The 6,534-nt window shown below is 44.6% G+C and overlaps 1 long non-coding RNA gene across 1 annotated transcript; it reads left to right on the plus strand.

The window, feature by feature from the left end:
• Positions 1-3,277: 3,277 nt before the first annotated feature.
• On the plus strand, positions 3,278-5,405 carry LOC122370625. The gene is made up of 2 exons (XR_006254588.1): positions 3,278-4,284; positions 5,335-5,405. It is a non-coding gene; the product is annotated as an uncharacterized LOC122370625 (long non-coding RNA).
• Positions 5,406-6,534: the final 1,129 nt, after the last annotated feature.

Consider the following 6,534-nt stretch of genomic DNA (forward strand, 5'->3'; position numbering starts at 1 on the left):
AATTTATAGACCCTGACAGCTCTTCCCGCGAAGCTTTTTTTTGGTCGACAATGGCAGAAATGACGTCACTCCGACTAGCGGCCAACTTATCATAGCCTTTGGAAAAAAAATTTGGTCACAATGTGCAAAAGGGTACTGAAAGTTTGGTGAAGATCGGCGCAGCGGTTCTGGAGATATATCGAAAAAAAAAACTAAAGATGGATGCAAAAAATGCCCCCCCCCCCCCCACCGCCTTGAGGGTTAAGCTAGATCCTTTTTTTGCATGGGTGGACTCTACAGGGCTACCAAACTGATTTCGGACTTTCGAAATGTTGAATATTTGAAATTATAATATAAAAACTCAGAAATTGTATTTTTTATTTTTTTACATATACGTTTCTGAATGAAAAAACAGAATACCACGTTTCCATGGGCATCACTGATCCGGATCAGTAAAAATGGATTAGCTAATCAGTATAGTTAGACAATATGAAAATGAAAATAAGGGATTAACTGATTATATAAGCCTAATCCACTTGGAATTATATCATGTAACGAAGAGTTCGAGAAATATAATACGATTTAAGTTTGCTGATCCGGATCAGTGATGCCCATGGAAACGGGGTCTATATGTGTTTGAACACATATGCGTTGAATATATGTGAACTTCATCTGACAAACACCTTTTTTGTTTAAAAAATGTCAACTTCAAAATTTGACCATTTTTGACCTAAAGTGACCTGACCTGACCTCAGCTATATTCAGCTAAAATGGCCTAAACTGACACATACAACACTGATTTCGATATATATGGCCTACATGAACCATAAAACATGTCTCACGTCACCGATGCACGATATAGGTAAAGCTTTCGTGACCTGGGATGAGATGGCCTTGACCTGAAAAATTCGAAGTACAAGTTCGGTACCCTCAGGTTATGTTACGCATATATTCACGAGTGTGCAAACAAAAAATGAGCCTGATCTGATTTGTTGGCCGGCGCCCAGAGTGCCAAGACGCTGATATTTTTACTTTGACCTGACCTGTGACGTCATCGATGACCTCGAGGTCAATGACATTAGGCTTCGCTCAACAATATTTCCAGGGCTACCAGGGGCCGTTTGAATTTTGACAATCGGCCCAGTAGTTTCGGAGTTAGGAGCCCCCCCCCCCCCCCCCCCACTGTAACGTGCTGTAACGTGCTGTGGGGCGCGTTAGAGCACATACCCCAGTGAGGCGTGGGTTAACAAATAAAAAAACACGTTGATTTCCGACGCTGGGAAATGCCCGCAATGATACCCACCCCACCACCCTCCCCCTACCCGGTCCAACAGGGTCTCAAGGAAATTCAACAACATGAACCGAAACAAAGGCTGCGATCTTTGCTGGAAATGGCACTCGTGAGATAAGTATTATTATGCTGAAGATACAACGACTTACTTGTTATTTCCGAGTATCCTCCACCGTCAGCTACGCTAACCACCCACACAATCACCGTTCAAATATTTAAAACCACGGAGCACCTTCACAACGCCGGCGCGCGGCCGGAACTGACATGGCGGCGCCGCTGCAGCAGAGTCAGACGCACGTGGATTGTTAGTAAGGGTGTAGTGTTGTCATGGTGTTGCCATGGTATACCTTACCATAGCAGCAGAAGCACACCCAGGGAACTGTTGCAAGAAATTTCTGGCCTTTCGTCCATAAAACTATTAATTGCTCAGGGTCTCAGCTAGTCCTTGGATGACGCTCCTTCCAACATATCAAAAATTGGCAAACACCTCTATGGAATTGGAGGAGACTTGATCGCCGAATTCACCTGCTGGATCCGCCCGTGGAAAGGTTGATTTTACTATGGTAGGGAATATTAGCTTACGAGGGTATCTACTAGCCTCAGGTGGTTACCACCTTGTAAACTGGGGTACAAAACCACCCCTGATAAACGTAACCATGGTAATATCAACATGTCAAGGCAGGATAGTATTCAGCACCATAGTAGGCTGGTAGTAATATGATGGTAGGCTGATGGTAAAATTTACCAAAGCTAGTAACTTAGTAAATTGATGGTAAAAACTTTTTTCAGTGACCTCGGGACCAATAGAGCTACAGCGCCGCGGAAAAGCGCATTCGATAGCCCTATTAACGCCCTTTCTGAGTAATTCGCTCAGATTTGACCTAACGTCAACGGTTTTGCCTGCAGGGGGCAAAAACTGCAAAAATAGCCGATTTTTTTCGGAAATAGTTTTTCTGCAATAACTTTTGACCCAAGCCTTGTACGAGCTTACTTTTACCGGCATCGTGTTCCTCTCGTCAAGACGCATCGAATGAACTATAACCTGACCTTGAAAGGTCAACTTGAAAATTTGACCTCAGGTCAAGGTCATGACCTGACCTGAAAGGGTCATGTTGCATATCAGTCGATCCGTATCGTCGAGCTGAACACATCTAAGGTGTTTTCATCGCTCTAGCATGCCTCTATCAAAAGTTATTTGCGAAAAACTGTTAGATACCATTCGTGACCTAAGATGACCTCAGGGCATAAACAAGGGTCACGGACACCATTTTCATGTTCTGTGTGTCTAAACCACTTGTAATTCGGTATTTGGGAGTGTTTATAATGTCTTTCGTCTAAAAGAGGCGCATTTCAATTTTCTCCCATTGACTTATAATGGGGAGGTCGCAAAATTGACCTGACCTTAGGTCATCGATATCAAAATTCTGAGATATACATTTTGTACATGCTAATGCTCTTAGCAATCGCTGAAAGTTTCAAAGCGATCGGTCACTCGGTGTAGCTATGACAGACATTGAAACTTTTTATGAGGTGAGGTCACTTCAAGTGACCTGGTGACCTGACCTTGAATGACCTTGGTCTGAAATTTTCACAACATGTGTAGAATTGATGTATGATAAGGTGTACCAAAAACGGCGGCGCTCCGCGCCGCCGTTTTTCAGATATTTGCGAAAAACCACAAGGGGGGTGTTCAAACACCCCCACCCCCCCCCCCAGCAGGGCAATCAAATTATTGTGCGGAGTGGCAGCTTGACATTATTGGTAACTACGCTAGTTTAATTGGAAATTTTGTTTTTGACGCATTTTTTCAGTTCATTAAGCTAGTTTGATGAAAATTGATGTTTGATAACTAAATATCATTCAAATAATCAACGAATGCTTTCTAAGCTGGAAACCTATTATAACTATGAACCTAATTTAACCAAATGTGCACCAAATGTGCACCAAATTTGTACCAAATCGCCGTCGTGAGAACGGCCATATTAAGCGCAAAATTCAGTTTGTGAAAAGTGAGTATGCATGATATGTTTCTGCGTATTTATTTATTTCTGAAGTCGTTATCTACCTCACGCATTCAATCAACTATATGTATATAATTTTTCTTCCCAGGACGACTCGAGTGCCGGGTGCCCCCACGACTGGTTTCTCTACGACAACGCCTGCTACATGCTTCAGGATCAGAGGATGACCTTTACCGAGGCAAATGATTTCTGCTCCTCCCTTGTCGCCACCGCCTCTCTGACTAAGGTCACCAACTACGAGGAGCTGGCTGCCAACGTGCCTCTGAAAGATGCCTATTTCTTCTGGATCGGTCTTCACTCGACACCGACTGTGGACGGAAAACTGCTGTGGGATAACGGTGACGAGGCGGAGCCGACCAACTGGCTGAAACTCTCCTACTCCGAGCCAGACGGCGACGACATCGGACCTGGGAACGACTGTGTCATGGTCAATGGTCTGGAGAAGGATGAACTGTTTTCGACTGGCGAGTGGGGCGACTATGACTGTAGCTACGAGTCCAAGTTTCTCTGCGCTCTGGAGATCTGAAGGAGTTGATACCCGTGCTGAAGAGGATCGGTTACGGTTCTGTCAAGAGGTCTCTGATTTTTAATGTTCTGCAGTGAGCTGAGAATTTGAAAAGGACGACCTAGACCCCATCCAAAAAGTCCTCTGTCTAAAAAAAGTCAAAGCATGTGAGCTATCTTTTTGTCAAAAGTCAGCTATCGACTGAGAGAATGGTGAAAGTTTCTCTAATCAGCCTTTTGATGTCATGACGTACCTATACCTACCTAACGCGGACCTTTTTGTGTGCCCCTGAATGGAACTGGTTTGTGTGTGGGGATAACTTAGGTATATATTTTATTCTTGTTGAGAAATATAGCATATTTTTGTGTGCTGTGAGACGTCAGTATTATAACTAGGACCTTAGCGTAAACATTATTTAACTGTTAAATTTTATATTCTTGTTGGTTCGGAAAAGGCGTTCTAAGACCCGGAATTAAAAATCAAAAGGTGTTTAACCCTCGCCCTGGCAGGGCATTTTTCATAACACGGCCTGGCAGGGGGGGGGGGGGTCGATGCGACCCCCCCCCCCTCGCGATTGGCTCCTATGGCACCTAGAAACACCAAATTTGGTAGGTAGGTGGGCCCCCATGAGTTCTCGCCCCTGTGCAAATTTGGTTGCTCTAGGTCAATATTTAGGGGGGGTTTGGGGGGTATAAATGTAAAAATTTCGCTAAAAACAGGTCAAAAGTTTTTCGCTTATAACTTTTGATCTAATTAAGATAGAGCAAAAAGAAAAGCACCAGTGAACTCAGCACGTCAAGGCGCGTCGAATGATATACTTTTTAGCTTGCTTAAGTGTACTTAAAGTTTTTCTTAAATTTTAAGTAAACTTAACTTAATAAATTAAGTTCTAGTTAACCAAATTGCATCATATCGCATATCATTCGATTCGGCTGATCACCAGGAACACAATGATACCATTTTTTAAGCTCTAGCGTCATTATGTGCCAAGTTATTGGCAAAAACGTCATTTGACCTCAGTTGACCTCATTTGACCTGACCCATGGATAAGTACTCCGAGCAAAGAAGCACCAAGTGACCTGCTGCTAGGTACTGTGGTTTCAAAGGACAAAAGTGATAGAAAGAAGCGGATATCGCCATTATTTTCCGAATTTAGTATTTTCCCATAGGCTTAACATTACGACGTAATGACCTCTAACTGACCTCAGGTCAGTGACCTCAAAAAACCCGAACTATATGTTATACAACTCGGTGAACTTAGCACATCCTGAAAGTTTGAAGGAAATCAGTCCAAAACTGTGAGTTGGACAGGTGCAAAAAGAAAATTGAAATTTGACCATGACCTTGTACCGGTTTTTCTGACCTGGTGACCTGACCCAAGGTCACCCGGACCTGAAATTTTCAGGTCATATGTAAAAAGGTTGCCCCATAGGCTGTGCCAAATTTGGCGGCGCTGCGCGCCGCCGTTTTTACGCTATCTTCGAAAAACCTTAGGGGGGGGGGGGTCGCATCGACCCCCCCCCCCCTGCCAGGGCGAGGGTTAATGGCTGGTTTACGGTGCTCACTGTTCAAGTGTTGATTTGGAAAATATACAAAATGTATTTTTTAACCCGCGCATGACTAGGGTATTTTCCATAACGCAAGTGACTGGGGGGGAAGCTCTACAGACCCCCCCCCCCCCCCAACTTTTTCCGAAACTGATGGACCAATCATTAAAATTCAAACGGCGTCGGATAGCCATGGAAAAACTGTTAAACGAAACTTAATCTTATTGACCTCAGGGTCACCGATGACGACACAGGTCAGGCCAAAGTAAAAATTATCAACATTTTGGCTTGTTCACAGTTTGGGCTCTGGCTGCCGGCTAACAAGTCCGATCAGGCTCATTTTTGGTTTACGCATTTCTTGATATATGGCTTAGATACCCTAGGGGCACCGAAATTGACTTCGGGGGGGGGGGGTGTTTGAATCCCCTCCCCCCTGCGGTTTTTCGCAGATATCTCAAAAGCGGCGGCGCGGAGCACCGCCGTTTATGCACAGCTGTTAACACACCGACGGGGGTCTGCGCCAACTTACTACCGACGGGGGGGGAGGGATGACCGCCCCGGGGCCGGATACTCGGGACACGCCGGCGATAGAGAGCTGAAACTTGGCATACCTAGTCTTTGCTTCAAGCCAGATCTTGTGACACCAACTGCATTTTCAGGTCAGGTCAGGTCACTGACCTATGACGTCATAAGTGAACCTCTGCACGGTCCCAGAGGTCGCAAATTCGCACCGCTCTCAGTGCCAGAGGAACTTTCACAGGAAGATGCACCTTACAGGACGTAGTATTCTCCAGAGGTCTTACAACCTGTATATCTCGGATTTTTTTCTTAGGTCACATGAGGTCAGGTCGTTTACGTGACTTCACCAATCACCATTATAAGTCAATGGGGAGATATGGAAACTGTTATTTTGGCGCCGGGAATAATCTAAAACTATCTGAAGCGCATGGAATCGTGTTTTTATACACTCCTTGCAAGGCTCAATGCTTTACTTTTGCATTGTTGACCTTGCGTCATTTATGACGTCACTATAGTCATAGGGGTTTTTCGTCAATAACTCCTGATCAAATTACGCTAGAGAGTCGGGAAAGCCACAAATGGACTCGAGAAGATCTGCCGAATCGAATGATATGTGATATGACCTTCTTCAACCAACTCCGTGACCTGAGGGGCTCTGACCTGACCTTGAAC

The sequence above is a fragment of the Amphibalanus amphitrite genome, unplaced genomic scaffold (assembly GCF_019059575.1).
Source record: "Amphibalanus amphitrite isolate SeventyFive unplaced genomic scaffold, NRLGWU_Aamphi_draft 001151F_arrow, whole genome shotgun sequence".
Classification (NCBI taxonomy): Eukaryota; Metazoa; Arthropoda; class Thecostraca; order Balanomorpha; family Balanidae; genus Amphibalanus; species Amphibalanus amphitrite.